The 16,210-nt window shown below is 39.0% G+C and overlaps 1 protein-coding gene across 11 annotated transcripts in view; it reads left to right on the top strand.

Annotated features, from left to right (window-relative positions):
- Window positions 1-16,210, top strand: part of DMD (dystrophin) — a 2,654,855-nt gene that overhangs the window by 2,234,253 nt on the left and 404,392 nt on the right. The gene's annotated exons all lie outside the window — the stretch shown is intronic.

Here is a 16,210-nt window from a genome sequence, read left to right as displayed (position 1 = left end):
GCCAAAGGCCACAAAAAGTACCCTAGACCAGCTTCAGCAAAATAGTCTAAGGTTCTCTAGGATCTTCGGAACTGAGTTGAATGCTTTGGGAAGAATTAATAGATATACAATGTACATTAGTTCGTTTTTATACTTGCTATAAATAACTTCCTGGAGACTGGGGTTTTATGTGTGTGTGTGTGTGTGTGTGTGTGTGTGTGTGTGTGTGTGTGAGAGAGAGAGAGAGAGAGAGAGAGGTTTAATTGACTTACAGTTCTTTATGGCTGGGGAGGTTTCAGGAAACTAGCAATCATGGTAGAAGGCAAAGGGGAAGCAAGTATCTTCTTCACAAGGCAGCAGGAGAGAGAGAAAGTGAATGGGAAGAGCCCCTCATAAAACCATCAAATCTCATGAGAACTCACTCACTGTCACATGGGACAACAATCCCCATGATCTAACCACCTCCCACCACATCCACCCTCAACATATGGGGATTACAGTCTTAGATAAGATTTGGGTAGGGACACAAAGACAAATCATATCACAATGGAAAGCCCATGAATTGGTTTCTGGCCCCCAGAACAGTGAGTTCTAAGAATGAGGAAATGCCTCTTAGCATTTTGCCCATTTTTCATTTATGACATTTTTCCCTAGCAAATATGCCAAATGTTACCTACCTTTATATCAGTGTCCATATGCATATCCCCTGACTTCCTCCTTTTCCTCATACATTAACAAAAGAGTAGCTTTGATTTCTCCCCATCACCATTCACCCTATTCCATAAGAGAAGGAAAGTAAAATAGGATGAAATAACTGTCTAGGCAAACACACACAAATTACACTCTTCAGAAGAAAGAATTTACTCTACTTAGTAGCAGACAGAAATTAACTCACCAAAGAACACCAGAGAATCAGATCCAATTATATCAGCAGACCTTTAGTTAACATCATGGTACTAGAACCTTCTTTAACATTCAAAATTTATGAATACCTAGAAATAAGGTTAATATCTGTATGCTGTAGTCTAAAGAGTACCCACAAATGAATACAGTTGTGTCTGATGAGTATGTGTTTATTTTGGAAAGTGTCCTGCTATTTAAAATTTAAAAAATAGAAATGTCTTAGATTTTCATATTATTAACCTATTCTAAACAATTGCATCAGTGTAGGGTTGTTTTGTGGTCATGTGGGAATATTATGAGGTTTTTTTGGGGGGAAGGTGGGGGCTGGAATGAAGTTATTGTTTGCATTTACAACCTTAATAATTAAAACAAGCCAAAGGAAATTAGCTGCTATTATGATTTCTAGTGTATGATCAAAAATAATTATGACACTTTGCCATATGTTCTTGCCTTCTTCTTACATATTGCTATTAGGATGATACTTGACATCAACTAATTGCTTATTTCTAATATACAATCTTGAACTACAGTGATTCTCTGGAGGACAAAAAATAGCTTAGTGACAAAGAGATTTCAGAAGTAAGAGCTCTTTGAGCTTTTAACTATACGTAATATAGGCAAATTGTACAGATTAATGTAACCAGATATGTATTGGTCCATGAGAAGAGAGTTACCTATTTGAAAAATAGGAATCTATTCTGTTCATGTAGAACCATTCAAAATCATCAATGATATTAGTTTTGAGTTGACTGAGGATAACTTTTTAAAAACAACACCTAATTGGAAAATAATTCAGTTGCTGACCATTCCTATCAGAGCATCACAGTGCTCTCAAGCTAAACATCTCTCAGGTGCCTTAATGAGTTATTATAGTTATGTTGCTGTGATACATGCAGTTCAAGTTAGAAGTCACTTGCTTTGTATATAATGGATGGGAAAGAAACTGGAGCTTGGAGGGAAGAGAATAAAAAGAACCTAGTTTCAGAAGATCTGTGCTCTAATCCTGCTTCTGCCACATAACAGCAACTCTATGATTTGTATAAGTTACTTTACCTCTCACAATCATGGTTTCCTCAGTAGATAATAAAGAAGGCCTATTTCATAGAGTTGGTGTGAAGGATTTATAAGGGCTGTAAGTATTAGTTTCCTGCCCTGTTTTATCCCCCCCTACCCAACCCCCACCCCTCATCATGGCTCTGCAATAATAAATATGTCTCAGAGTTGGAAAGACCTATCTGGTCTTTCTCAGATAAGGACAGTTTTCTTCAAACAGACTGATTCCTGAACATAAAATATAAAACCAAAAGTACCTTCAACATTGCAGACTTTTCATTTGTTGTTGTGTCTGTGACTTAAATGTACAATCTAGAGTTTGCCTGTTAAGGCCTTTCAAGATTACTGTTGGCAGTGATCTGAAAGATGTCTCATGAAGGAAATGCTCACCCAATTATGAGCACTAAAGCTGTATAGCAATATCAGAAATAATATTTCAGCACAGTATAAGTATTTTATATGGATTTTACATATATTTTTAAAAAAGAAAACTCAGCCTGTCTTAAGACGTGTTTTCTCTGTCAACACTAGAATTACAAAGGCGTGCCATTCTTTTTTAAACTTTATGTGCAGAGACAAATGAATATCAACAGTAGTTCTCTACTGGGTCTATGGCTTCTAATTTTTAAAAAATATCTGAAGTAGTATTCCTCTACCAACCTTTTCTCAGGAAATTGTGTCCTCTAGAACTCACACCCATATAGCTTAGGAATGCCTGATAGGGTATATTGAAGATGGGAGTCACCTGTGCCTATACAGAGCTTCGATGTCAATGCCCTTGTCATTTGATGTCAATGGTTTTGTCATTCTTATTTATTTGACCGCAAAGGGTGTGTGTGTGTCTGTGTGTGTGTGTGTGTGTGTGTGTGTGTGTGTGTGTGTTTGAAACATAGCATGTGTAATTATTTTCTTACTCCTTGAGAAATAGAACTTAAAATAACATTTCTATCCTTAAAATGTACTTGTGAATAGTTACCACTTTCCTGAATTCTACCATCCAAAGATAGGACAAGAGAAGGATGAAATCAAATCACACATGTAGCTATTTTTATAACTTATGAGCACTCAATGGTGGTAGCATCCCTCTTCTTTACTTTCTCTCTGATTCTGGAACCACTGCTTTTTTGGTTCCTGAATGGCTGGTACTGTCTGTCAACTAGACTTTCTGCCTTCACTCTGACACTGCTACATCTACCCTGAACACCATCCTCCCAAAAATCATTACCAAATACTATTTTCCCAACGTTACACCTTTACACAAGAAGCTACAGTAGAATATTATCCTTATAGATTCAGATATGATCTCCAGATTGCATTCTAAGCTCTCAATAGCTACTCTGTACCCTTTGAGCTTCACCTTTTGAACCTCCTCAGAACCGCCTCTTAGCTCCTGCCTATAGCTCTGGCTCCCATCTTCATGCACTAAGTATTCATTTTGAATGGCATCACGTCTCCTCTGCTAGCAGGATTGGAGGCATGGCAGAAAATGAGAGGGGGACTAGAAGGATGCAGTGTTAATGAAGCCTCACACTAGGTTAGGCATTGGGTTAGGTACTTGGTCGTTTTACTTACATCATCTCATCCCTCATCTTTGCCAAAAACGTAAAAGGTAGATATTATTGGCCCTACTTATGGACATGCAGTAAGTACCTAATGAATGTTTGTGTAATGAATAAATATGCTGAGAAATTTTGCACTGTGACTGGATGCAAGTAGGAAAAACAAGATGTAGATGAGAAAGATACCTATCATCTTACTTCCAACCTAATATATCTTAAATGAACTAATCAGTTTTACAAAGTAATTTTAAGAATAGAGTCAGAAGATCAAACAAGGAGAGAAAGCATCACATATTACTAGAGTTCGGGATTGTTTAAGGCAGTTTGACAAATGGGATTTTGCATAGTTTCCTCCAGAGGTAATCTACCCTAGGCCAGTCATTTTTAAAGATTAGATTTTGAAATAAAGCTTTCCAGCTGGGAATATACTGACACAAGAGAGCATATCCCTTCTCTCTGCTGTTGTGGTGCTTAAGTGTGAGAATTCTTTATTTTTTATTTTTTATTTTTTTAATTATCTTTTTATTGCATTTTAGGTTTGGGGGTACATGTGAAGAACATGCAAGATTGTTGCATAGGTACACACATGGCAGTGTGGTTTTCTGTCTTCCGTCCCCTCGCCTCTATCTGTCATTTCTCCCCATGCTATCTCTTCCCACCTCCCCACCCCCGTCCCTCCCCCATTTTCCCCCAATGGACCCCAGTGTGTAGTGCTCCCCTCCCTGTGTCCCTGTGTTCTCATTGTTCAACACCCGCCTATGAGTGAGAATATGCGGTGTTTGACTTTCTGCTCTTGTGTCAGTTTGCTGAGAATGATGGTTTTCAGGTTCATCCATGTCCCTACAAAGGACGTGAACTCATCGTTTTTGATGGCTGTGTAATATTCCATGGTGTGTATGTACCACATTTTCCCTATCCAGTCTATCATCGTTGGGCATTTGGGTTGGTTCTAGGTCTTTGCTATTGTAAACAGTGCTGCTATGAACATTCGTGTGCACATGTCCTTATAGTAGAATGATTTATAATCCTTTGGATATATACCCAGTAATGGAATTGCTGGGTCAAATGGGATTTCTATTTTTAGGTCCTTGAGGAATCACCACACTGTCTTCCACAATGGTTGAATTAATTTACATTCCCACCAACAGTGTAAAAGTGTTCCTATTTCTCCACATCCTCTCCAGCATCTGTTGTTTCCAGATTTTTAAATGATCGCCATTCTAACTGGTGTGAGATGGTATCTCAATGTGGTTTTGATTTGCATTTCTCTAATGACCAGTGATGATGAGCATTTTTTCATATGTTTGTTGGCCTCCTGTATGTCTTCTTTTGTAAAGTACCTGTTCATATCCTTCGCCCAATTTTGAATGGGCTTGTTTGTTTTTTTCTTGTAGATCTGTTTTAGTTCATTGTAGATTCTGGATATCAGCCCCTTGTTAGATGGGTAGACTGCAAAAATTTTTTCCCATGCTGTTGGTTGCCGATTCACTCTACTGACTGTTTCTTTTGCCATGCAGAAGCTATGGAGTTTGATTAGGTCCCATTTGTCTATTTTGGCTTTTGTTGCCATTGCTTTTGGCGTTTTGGTCATGAAGTCCTTGCCTACGCCTATGTCCTGAATGGTTTTGCCTAGATTTTCTTCTAGGGTTTTTATGGTGTTAGGTCTGATGTTTAAGTCTTTAATCCATCTGGAGTTAATTTTGGTGTAAGGTGTCAGGAAGGGGTCCTGTTTCTGCTTTCTGCACATGGCTAGCCAGTTTTCCCAACACCATTTATTAGACAGGGAATCCTTTCCCCATTGCTTGTTTTTGTCAGGTTTGTCGAAGATCAGATGGTTGTGGGTATGTTGTGTTTCCTCTGAGGCCTCTGTTCTGTTCCATTGGTCTATATCTCTGTTTTGGTACCAGTACCATGCTGTTTTGATTACTGTAGCCTTGTAGTATAGTTTTAAGTCCAGTAGTGTGATGCCTCCTGCTTTGTTCTTTTTGCTTAGAATTGACTTGGCTCTGCGGGCTCTCTTTTGGTTCCATATGAAGTTTAAGGTGTTTTTTTCCAGTTCTGTGAAGAAAGTCATTGGTAGCTTGATGGGAATAGCGTTGAATCTGTAAATTACTTTGGGTAGTATGGCCATTTTCACAATGTTGATTCTTCCTAACCATGAACATGGAATGTTTCTCCATCTGTTTGTGTCCTCTCTTATTTCGTTGAGCAATGGCTTCTAGTTCTCCTTGAAGAGGTCTTTTACGTTCCTTGTTACTTGTATTCCTAGGTACTTTATTCTCTTTGTGGCAATTGTGAATGGCAGTTCGTTCTTGATTTGGCTCTCTTTAAGTCTGTTACTGGTGTATAGGAATGCTTGTGATTTTTGCATGTTGATTTTGTATCCTGAGACTTTGCTGAAGTTGTTTATCAGTTTCAGGAGATTTGGGGCTGAGATGATGGGGTGTTCTAGATATACAATCATGTCATCTGCAAATAGAGACAATTTGATTTCCTCCTTTCCAATTTGAATACCCTTTATTTCTTTTTCTTGCCTGATTGCTCTGGCTAGAACTTCCAGTACTATATTGAATAGGAGTGGTGAGAGAGGGCATCCTTGTCTAGTGCCAGATTTCAAAGGGTATGCTTCCAGTTTTTGCCCATTCAGTATGATATTGACTGTTGGTTTGTCGTAAATAGCTTTTATTGTTTTGAGATACGTTCCATCAGTACCTAGTTTATTGAGGGTTTTTAGCATAAAGGGCTGTTGAATTTTGTCAAAGGCCTTCTCTGCATCAATTGAGATAATCATGTGGTTTTTGTCTTTGGTTCTGTTTATGTGGTGAATTATGTTTATGGACTTGCGAATGTTGAACCAGCCTTGCATCCCTGGGATGAATCCTACTTGATCATGGTGGATGAGCTTTTTGATATGCTGTTGCAATCGGTTTGCCAGTGTTTTATTGAAGATTTTTGCATCTATGTTCATCATGGATATTGGCCTGAAATTTTCTTTTCTTGTTGAGTCTCTGCCGGGTTTTGGTATCAGGATGATGTTTGTCTCATAAAATGATTTGGGAAGGATTCCCTCTATTTGGATTGTCTGGAATAGTTTCAGAAGGAATGGTATCAGCTCCTCTTTGTATGTCTGGTAGAATTCGGCTGTGAACCCATCTGGACCTGGGCTTTTTTTGGGTGGTAGGCTCTTAACTGCTGCCTCGACTTCAGAACTTGTTATTGGTCTATTCAGGGTTTTGGCTTCTTCCGGGTTTAGGCTTGGGAGGATGCAGGTGTCCAGGAATTTATCCATTTCTTCCAGGTTTACTAGTTTTATGTGCATAGAGTTGTTTGTAATAATCTCTGATGATGGTTTGGATTTCTGTGGAATCTGTGGTGATATCCCCTTTATCGTTTCTTATTGCATCAATTTGGTTATTCTCTCTTTTCTTTTTTATTAATCTGGCTAGTGGTCTGTCTATTTTGTTGATCTTTTCAAAAAACCAGCTCCTGGATTTATTGATTTTTTGAAGAGTTTTTTTGTGTCTCTATTTCCTTCAGTTCTGCTCTGATCTTAGTTATTTCCTGTCTTCTGTGAGGTTTGGGGGTTTTTTGGATCTTGCTCCTCTAGCTCTTTCAATTTTGATGATAGGGTGTCAATTTTAGATCTCTCCTTTCTTCTCATGTGGGCACTCATTGCTATATATTTTCCTCTAGAGACTGCTTTAAATGTGTCCCAGAGATTCTGGTATGTTGTGTCTTCGTTCTCATTGGTTTTGAAGAACATCTTTATTTCTGCCTTCATTTCATTCTTTATCCAGTCAACATTCAAGACTAAGTTGTTCAGCTTCCATGAAGCTGTGCGGTTCTGAGTGAGTTTCTGCATTCTGAGTTCTAACTCCATTGCACTGTGGTCTGAGAGACTGTTTGTTATGATTTCCGTTTTTTGCATTTGCTGAGGAGTGATTTATTGCTAATTATGTGGTCAATTTTAGAGTAGGTGTGATGTGGTGCTGAGAAGAATGTATATTCTGTGGATTTGGGGTGGAGAGTTCTGTAAATGTCTATTAGGTTTGCTTGTTCCAGGTCTGAGTTCAGGTCCTGCATATCCTTGTTGATTTTCTGTCTGGTTGATCTGCCTAATATTGACAATGGGGTGTTAAAGTCTCCCACTATTATTGTGTGGGAGTCTAAGTCTCTTTGTAAGTCATTAAGAACTTGCCTTATGTATGTGGGTGCTCCTGTATTGGGTGCATATAAATTTAGGATCATTAGCTCTTCTTGTTGCAGTGATCCTTTCACCATTATGTAATGTCCTTCTTTGTCTCTTTTGATCTTTGTTGCTTTAAAGTCTATTTTATCAGAGATGAGAATTGCAACTCCTGCTTTTTTTTTTTTTTTTTTTTTGCTCTCCATTTGCTTGGTAGATCTTCCTCCATCCTTTTATTTTGAGCCTTTGTGTATCCTTGCATGTAAGATGGGTTTCCTGGATACGGCACACTGATGGGTTTTGGCTTTTTATCCAATTTGCCAGTCTGTGTCTTTTGATTGGGGCATTCAGTCCGTTTACATTTAGGGATAGTATTGTTATGTGTGAATTTGATGCTGTCATTTTGATGCTACCTGGCTGTTTTGTTGGTTAGTTGCTGCAGCTTCTTGATTGTGTTGATTCTCTTTTACCATTTGGTGTGTTTTTGGAGTGGCTGGTACTGGTTGTTCCTTTATATGTGTAGAGCCTCTTTCAGGAGTTCTTGTAGAGCAGGTTTGGTGGTGATGAAATCTCTGAGTGCTTGCTTGTTCACAAAGGATTTTATTTTTCCTTCACTTATGAAGCTTAGTTTGGCTGGATAGGAGATTCTGGGTTGAAAGTTCTTTTCTTTAAGGATGTTGAATATTGGCCCCCAATCTCTTCTGGCTTGTAGGGTTTCTGCTGAGAGATCTGCTGTGAGTCTAATGGGCTTCCCTTTATGGGTAACCTGACCTTTCTCTCTGGCTTCCCTTAGCATTTTCTCTTTCATTTCAACCCTGGTGAATCTGACGATTATGTGCCTTGGGGTTGCTCTTCTTGAGGAATATCTTTGTGGTGTTCTCTGTATTTCCTGGATTTGAATATTGGTCTGCCTTGCTAGGTTGGGGAAGTTTTCCTGGATAATATCCTGAAGAGTATTTTCCAGCTTGGATTCATTCTCTTCATCACATTCAGGTACCCCTATCAAACGTAGATTAGGTCTTTTCACATAGTCCCACATTTCTTGAAGATTTTGCTCATTCCTTTTTGTGCCTTCTTCTCTGTTCTTGCCTTCTCTTTTTATTTCATTGAGTTGATCTTTGACCTCCGATATCCTTTCTTCTGCTTAGTCAATTCGGCTGTTGAAGCTTGTGCATGCTTCACGAAGTTCTCGTGTTGTGTTTTTCAGCTCCATCAATTCACTTATATTCCTCTCTAGGCTATCCATTCTCGTTAGCATTTCGCCCAATCTTTTTTCAACGTTCCTAGTTTCTTTGCATTGGGTTAGAACATGTTCTTTTTAGCTCACTGTAGTTTCTTACTACCCACCTTCTGAAGTCTGATTCTGTCATTTCATCACCCTCCTTCTCCATCCGGTCTGGTTCCCTTGCTGGTGAGGAGTTGTGATCCCTTTTAGGAGGAGAGGTGTTCTGGTTTCGGGAGTTTTCATCCTTTTTGCGCTGGTTTCTTCCCATTTTTATGGGTTTATCCACCTGTTGTCTTTGTAGTTGCTGTCTTTCAGATTGGGTCTCTGAGTGAGCTTCTAGTTCGTGGATGCTGAAGTTACTTTTTTTTTTTTTAAGCTTTCCTTCTAACAGTCTGGCCCCTCTGCTGTAGGACTGCTGAGGTCCTCTCTGGGACCTGCTTGCCTGGGGATCACCTGCAGCAGCTGCAGAACAGTAAGGGTTGCTGCCAGTTTCCTCTTCTGCTATCTTTGTCCCAGAAGGATGTTCGCCTACTGTCAGTCTGTTCTCTCCTTTATGAGGTGAGTCTTTGGATCTATGGGGGTCAGGGAGCTACTTGTGGAGACAGTCTATCTTTTATTGGGTCTTAAGTCCTGAGCTGTGAGCTCCATTGTTCATTCAGAGCTGCTGGGCAGGTACGTTTAGGTCTGCTGCAGCTGAACTCATAAAGCACTTTTTGTTCCCAGGTGCTCTGTCCCGGGGAGTTGGGGCTTTATGAGTTTCTGTTGCACTACTGCCTTTTTTGATTTTTCTTTCAGGTCTGACCCGCCCAGATAGCAGCACGCCCAGCCACTGTCTGCCTGCAGAGGCTTTGCTGAGCTGCTGTGGGCTCCGCCCAGCTGCCCTGTGCTCTTCCCTGCAGTCCTGTTTATATGGGCGTAGTTAGAACTGTCCTCTGTTATGGCGGACTCTCTCTGTTGTGGCGGGTTGCCTCGGCAACGGCAGCCTGCCTCCGTAGTGGTGGAGAGTCTCAGTAATGGCGGACGCCCCACCCCGACCAAGCCAGACGGTCCCAGGTCCAGCTGTGTTTGGTTTTAAGGACTCAACCCAGAGGGTTTCCAATTACTGTTTTTGTTTTCGTTGTTGTTGGAGGTAGGGGCCTGGGACCAACCGAGCCTGATCACCTGGCTCCCTGACTCAGAGTCTTTTCTTTTAAGTTGAATGACCCCGCGTTCCAGTCGCTTGTTGAAAAGGCGCCGGGATCTCCCGTGCTGCGACTCACTGAGTCGGCTCGAACTGCGGCGCCGGCTCCTGGCGGATTTTTTGCCTAGGAATCTCCTGGCCTGGCTCGCTATTTCAGATGAATGGGCAACTCTGCCATCTCAGGGCTCCGATCGCCAGCTAAGAGGGCTCCCAGACCAGTGTCTTTTGTACGGAGAACCACCACAACAGGGCATGGTCACAGCAGCCGAGCGGGCCGAATCAGCCCCGCGGGGGCCAAAACAGCCGCACCGGCCGGGACTGTGGCGCTGGTGACCCCTCTGCCTGGGTATCTCCTGGTCTGTGGGCAATAAAAATTCGTCTGGAAATGCGGCGTCCACTCACCCTCTGTGCTTTCACTGGGAGCTGAAGTCCTGAGCTGTTCTTAGGTGGCCATCTTCCCAGCATTCTCAAGTGTGAGAATTTTCAAATGAGATATGAAAGCAAAGACAACAAACACTGCAAGATAATAGTCTCTGAGGACTTTAATAACAGCCAGTTTTAAAGCAAAGCCTGTGGACTCCTAAATCCATAGCTACTCGTTTAACATGCAATGCAATGCAGTGGACCTGAAAACATAATCCTCATCTACCTAGAACAACCAGGCTCCCAGACAAACAGCAGTCCTCAAATTAACTGTTGTCTGTTGGGATGACCTGCTGCTTTTAAAGGTATTGCATGGCCACATATAGAATAAGAAAGAAAAAAAAGTCACATCCTCTTGTGAATCTGTATCCAACTGCATTTTCTGATCTAGCTAGGAACCTTCAGTGGTTAGATTAGAATCCTTATAAGGCCAAGACTGTGGGTCCAATTTCTTCCTCTGGATTCTTCTCAAAACATTTATTAGAAAAGATCATTTTGGGGTTTTATTTTTGGCTTGTTTTAATTCCAAATCCATAGCAGACTGATATTTTTGCAATATGTAATAGAAATGAATTATTTAAAAAATTACAAATACCGGACATGCAAAATGTAAACCCATGCTTTTTTTTAGATTGCTGTACACATTTCTAAAGATTTACTCTCAATTTCTGTTCTTATGTCTTCATAATAGAATGTCTGTTTCTGTGTGTGTGTTCGTATGCGTATGTGCAGGTGTGCTCCAGAAGCTCTACTATTTAGAGCTCATGTTTAATGAGTCATTTTGGATAACCAGTCTAAGGGAGTTCCAGTTTGGGGTAATTGGTTTTGTTTTATTTTTCTTTAAATCAGTAACACCTTTTCAAAACAACTGTAACAAATAAAAGTCCTTTGGTCATTTGAAGTATTGGCATACACAGCTTTCTTAAACAGATTTTATTGAATGTAAATCTGCTTTCTCTGGTTAATTCAGCATCATCATGAGTATTTAATATCTGGCTTCACTGTAAAACTAAGGTGATGCCTTCAAGGGCTACTAATACATGTAGAACTGTTCATTTCCACACTGTGTGACTCTGGTCAATTATGCGTGCCTGTGGCTCCTTTCACATCCTTCTGGTTCTCTGTCTGGTGTCACTTCTTCCTACTCTCAATTTAGCCACTGAGGAGAATTTTTTTCCATTTTGGATCATATGTTCCTGACCTTCTAAGTTCTTAGAAATCAGATCACTTTTCCACCTATTGAGCTTATTTAAATTAGGTAAAAATCAGTAAAGAGGAACTAATGGCCTTGTAATTATTCATATACTAACTGCTTTCAGAAAAGCTTAGCGATAATACAAGTTTGTCTATAATAAAATTTTTAAGGAGATTTTGTTACTTATTGTTACTTTTTCTACATCATTGTGCTTGTTTCCTTACTTCTCAAATATATTAAAATAGGGGAGTTTTCATTTGCTGAGCCCTATTTTAGAGACAAATAATTCCATTTACATAGGAAAGGAAATATGTGGATGTGATTATTCATGATGTTCTAGAACAGTATCAAAACCATTTTCTTAATGGTTAATAAAATGGTTAATAATAAAAAGAAGGATACAGCACTAATTCTTGATATCTCCTTTATTTTTCTTCTAGTAAAACATCCATAACTTTCCCTTTTCTTCCCCAGTTGTATTATTACTTATGAACACCATGGGTAATTCTACTTGCTGAATGAAATAGTACAAATTTAATATTCAATAATCTTGCCTTTGTACTTTTCTTTATAAACTTTTATTCTCAGTGGCTTCCTAAAGGAAGATTTTATTTAACTTGGTTTAAGCAGTTGGGCCGCATTATACCAGTATCTCTCAACACTCATTGTTCATTCCAATCAGGTTGTACAATTCATTGTCCCTGCTCATAAACCAAATTCATTTCACCTTTACTCCATTCCCATGCTATTCTTTTTACCCAGAATTTTTTCTTTTATTCCCCTTTCTCAATGCTATATATCCCTCAAGGCTCAAGCCAAGTCCTGTACCTTCATGAAATCTATTTCAATCATCTGATTTCCACATGGATTATCTTACAATAGTAAGCCTTGCATTAGCTATTTTTTATTAAAGATGTCTTGTGTTCTGGATGCTATTCAAAATATTTTACAAAAATTATTCCATGTAATATTCAAAACAATTCAGCAGGTATGTGTTATTATTTCATGTTTAGTGACACCAATGTAATTAAAGAGTTTTCATCATTATTTGGCTAATAAGGGAAAAAGAAGAGAAGACTCAAACCTATGTCAATTTAACTGCATTTTGAAATGAGTTTTCTCTGGAAACTGAGAAAGAAGATTCACAATAGGAGTAGATGAGACTCAGATAAGAAAGAAGTGTGGAATTTGTAAAAGCCCTTCAGAAAACAGGATATCCCCTAGTCCTAAAACTGCTATACTATGAACATATTGCTTGTCTCATGAGTGAACTTTTTTGGTACTCCCAGCTGGAATTTGCTCTATAATTATACAGAACTTTAGGCCAAATGTTTCCCTTATGGGGACACACATTATGTTTCTCATTTGCACCCATTTTTTCAACTACTTTGTGTTTTCTCTTGTTGTATTGGATGCACCTCTGTCCACTGCTACAAATCTGTTTAATAGTCTTTATATTAATAAGACCATAAAATTGCTCTTTGAGTGCTGAAACCTTTATCCTTTATTTTCTAATGGCAGTGCTAGATTTGCTAAAATTTAGATAGTAGCATTATTAATAGGAGAAACTACCACCAACAACTAAACTTGAAAGGTAATGTAGCCTAGTGGTTATGAGCACAAACCCTGAAGTCCAACTGGCTACGTTCTGAATCATGCTGCATTTATTAGCTGTGTGACCTTGGGCATGTTCAGTTAACCTCACAGTAGTTTTATTATCTTATATGGAAAATGAAGATAGTAATAGCCCCTACTCTAGAGGTTTATTGAGAGGAGAAAATGAACTCATGTATATACAGTGCTTTGGACAGCACCTGGTGTATAGTAAGTCTCATATATGTTGTTGCTCTTGATGCTGCTGCTATGGTTTTTGTTATGTAGCAAATACCTTTTCCCTTTGTTCAGTCATTATTGTTTTTCCTGAAGACTGCAATCACAAAAAAAGAAGAGAAAAAATTAGAGAGCATACAGTGAATGCAGTAATGAAGGCTTGAATAATCTTTTCTGGTTAAGCCAGAAGTGAAATGAAGCTATCCAAAAATTTCTAAGAAAATTAGAAAATTACCCTTTGTCAGTCAGGCACGGTGGCTCACACCTGTAATCCCAACACTTTGGGAGGCCAAGGCGGGTGGATCATGAGGTCAGGAGATTGAGACTATCCTGACTAAAATGGTGAAAAATACAAAAAATTACTAAAATACTACTAAAAATACAAAAAATTACCCGGGTTTGGTGGCACACACCTGTAGTCCCAGCTACTTGGGAGGCTGAGGCAGGAGAATCACTTGAGCCCAGGAGGCAGAGGTTGCAGTGAGCCTAGATCACACCATTGTACTACAACCTAGGCGACAGAGTAAGACTCCATCTCAAAAAAAAAAAAAAAAAAAAAAAAAAAAAAAAAAAAAAAAACTTTGTCCAGATTGGCTACCCTCTGAGAACCCCACTTGATTCTCTATAAATTTTGCTTTTCTGTGCTCCCTAAGTCTGGAGGTTTAGTCTTTAAATGATGCGTTTAGACAAATATCATCATGGTAGTGTTATGTTACGTTACGTTACGTTACGTTACGTTACGTTACGTTACGTTACGTTACGTTACGTTATATTCCTTCCAGTCTGCCCTTATTACCAATCTATGACTCATGCTACATATTGATACTAAAAAAATATCCACTACAGTATGCCAGCTTTTCAAAGAGAGCCTTGGGTTCTTCCCCAATACTTACTTCCTTTAAGGCAACCTACCTGAGTCCTGTAGCTTGACGGATTTCCTACCAGCCTGCCATCCCAAAGAAACATGGATGAACTACGTGTATGCTCAAGTGTCAAGTCATTTCTTGGTGTGGTTCATAGTAGTCCACATGACTCTTGTAGACAAAGAGATGAATTACTGATGGCAGAATTTCTGTTCTGGCAGCAGGGATATTTGTAGAAAGGAGATCTTTTCAATGTGAACCGTTTTTGCTCACAGGTGGTCCAGGATGCCCAGTGCTAAATGAGAAGTGAAAAGAGCAGTCAATTCAATTTTTCCTTCAGAACAAATCAATCTATGTGGGTAAACATTTTATCAAACTCAAGAATGCTGTCTTTCAGTGTGCTTGTTTCTCAACAGACACTTATTTCCCCTTGCAAGTAGTATCTTTGTTCAGCTTCAACGACTACTGTATGGTATGTCCAATGCTTCTGGCAAAAGGGTTGGTGGAGACAGCCCAAGATCTTCTGGAATAAAGAGATTTGGATCCATTTCCCAGTTCTTACACTTATCAGATATGTGACTTTTAGGACAGTCAGTTAAACACCCCTGAGTCTCTGTGCTCTCATGTGCAAAACAGAAAATCTGACATACTTCACAGAGCCAGAGGGAGGAATAACTAAGGTGGTACATTTGTAAGTACTTTGTAACCTGTAAAGCCCTTTACTGTACATGTGTCATTTATAGTTCTATATCAGCATCATGACCTGGAAAAGGAGTACTGACATAAGACTTACCTTCCCTGCAAATGCTAAGACAACTTTAGCCATCTCTGCCTTTCTAAAGGGAAGAGTGTCTGTGAAGAGTTGGCAGGAACTCCCATCAATATTTAGCTGCTAATATAAACAAATTAAACAAAAGTGCACACTGGCTTTTAGGAAATTTAAAGACAGAACCATATTTGCACTCCTCTTACATTTCCCAAAGTGCTAAAACTAGACAACAAGTCAGTCCTCAATAAATACTTATCAATTTTATATTCATTTCTTTGTTGATAATACAAGATGTTTATATGCAGTATAATATACATGGCAAAGATGAAAATCATCAAATTCATGAATTGACATTCTATTTATGCTTGAGAAGACAAAGTGTTGGTGTCTTTATGGTATATATAATCTTAAGGAGCTTGTGATTGAGCCTGGGTCTCTGCTATCAATGTAGGATATAGAAATTCACATGTACTATCCTTTATATGTATGTTAATGTAGTAAACATAGGAAACTGATGCTATTAGTGAAAATACTTTATTTTCTTGAACACCTAAAAGTTTTTCTTTAATCCCCTAAGTGCATACACAAAAGTAAAGTTTTTGATATTGCACAAATCAAATATAACACAAGTAAAGTAAGAGACAAGTGAAGGAATTATCTGGAACTTAGATCTGGTTGGTTTTTTCCTTCTGAAGTACTTAGATAAATTAATTCAGTTTTCTCTTTTGCTGAAGAAGTGCAGATTAGGCAGGCATGATATTCCATGCAGAGAAAAGGAAAAAAGAAAGGAAAACTTAAAGTGGGGATGTATTTGACCAAACTTCATTCTACAAGCATCCCAATACTAACCCTCTACCACATAAGCTAGTTTCAAAATGAGGCTATGTCCTTCCAGTACAAACCTGGTTTTGATGGGACAGAGATACTACTCAGTCTGTTTCAGTATTTCCCTTCTATCAACTTCTGATGTGGTTCTATCCATATTTCTTCCCTTTCCTGTCTCCATGTCAAAGAGAATGGGACACGACTCTCTTTAGAGTCCATC

Source organism: Saimiri boliviensis, chromosome X, assembly GCF_048565385.1.
Source record: "Saimiri boliviensis isolate mSaiBol1 chromosome X, mSaiBol1.pri, whole genome shotgun sequence".
NCBI classification, from domain to species: domain Eukaryota; kingdom Metazoa; phylum Chordata; class Mammalia; order Primates; family Cebidae; genus Saimiri; species Saimiri boliviensis.
Note: the sequence above shows the minus strand (reverse complement) of the source record. Positions and strands in the feature narration are given on the sequence as shown.